This window comes from Austrofundulus limnaeus, unplaced genomic scaffold (assembly GCF_001266775.1).
Source record: "Austrofundulus limnaeus strain Quisiro unplaced genomic scaffold, Austrofundulus_limnaeus-1.0 Scaffold61, whole genome shotgun sequence".
NCBI lineage: Eukaryota > Metazoa > Chordata > Actinopteri > Cyprinodontiformes > Rivulidae > Austrofundulus > Austrofundulus limnaeus.
Genome location: NW_013952463.1, coordinates 1,750,953 through 1,752,268, shown reverse-complemented (window position 1 = coordinate 1,752,268; position 1,316 = coordinate 1,750,953). Strand labels below are relative to the sequence as shown.

Sequence of the window (1,316 nt, the reverse complement as noted above, 5' to 3'; positions counted from 1 at the left end):
ACGATACATATCATGACAGAGGGGTCACGATACGATATATCCCGATACTGTAAGCAAGGTGATATATTGCGATTTTTTTTGTCCAAAAATTATATTAAATAAAAACCTCTTACTTGGAAAAAAAATGAAAAACCAAAATTCATTGTCTCATAAAATTCTATTACATAGACATACTTTTGATACATCTAGCTGTTTGTTTGTATTTTTGTATGTATTTTATTTTATTTCTTTCATATTTCTTATTTCAAACATGTTTTCAATTATTAGACTAAATTTYCCAATAAATAGTTTGAAAATATATTTTTGCAGCTTTTAGTTTTTAATATTAATTTACAGTATGGTCACCAAACACTTAAACTATAGCCTTTATGTTGTCATAAAGTTCAGTAAACAGATGATATGAAGCTGCTGCACAGAGTTTCTGGGATCAGCTGACCTGCATCCAGAAAGTGATTTGCAGAACTGTGGGTCGAACWGCAGGGCAGGTCCCGTAAATAAACAGTAAATAAATGGAGAYGCTAAACAACACAGTTAAACCGTTTTTGAAGCGAACACAGCAATATAAACTTAAAGTATATGGACTTTGATGCAGTCATCAGCCGGACATTGAGAGCAACAGACAGAGTTTTATGTCACGGGGGGAGTGCTGAGTTCGAGGCGTTAGACGCATGCGCTAGCCTTCTGTAACGTGAAAGCTGAATAAAGTTGGAAAAAAGAGCGCACGAGACACTTAATTTGGTTTAAAATACAGACATTCTGACAAATAAGTAACCTTACCTCAGCTTAGAAGGCAGAGGGTGTCGGTCTTTTCCGCTCAGATTCAGCTATCGGTGCATGAAGCTAATGTTTACTCACAATGCTAATGCTACCGCTACTCTCTCTTGCTCAAGAGGTAGAGGAGCCAAATGGCTGGCTCACTGCTGCCAACTAGTGGTCAGAGGCTGAACTACAACATAAAAATGAACGGCTGGCAGGAAAGTTGACATTTTAAACCTTAATTAAAAATCGAGGGCTTTAGAATATCGATAAAGTATCGGGAAATGCAATATTGCACTATTTCAGTGTATCAATATTTTCTTACAACCCTAATAAATAGCATAAAAGCTTAGTTTTCAATTTTATTATGAACAATACTGTTCTATCATAATACTCACAGACATGTTAAATAGTTTGCTTGCCTTTTATTAGTCTGTAAGAAAATTTGTTAGGACTGAAACCATGCAAACTCGACTTATTAGTCCATCTCAGTATTTTTGAGCATTGTAATTGCTTAGGACATTTTTAATAAAAACAATATATAAGTGTGAGGTTTATAG

At 34.8% G+C, this 1,316-nt stretch overlaps 1 protein-coding gene across 3 annotated transcripts in view; it reads left to right on the top strand.

Annotated features, from left to right (window-relative positions):
- The window catches only part of zgc:110158 (single-stranded DNA-binding protein 3), a gene marked incomplete in the record, with an annotated part of 65,032 nt that overhangs the window by 46,425 nt on the left and 17,291 nt on the right, over window positions 1-1,316 (top strand).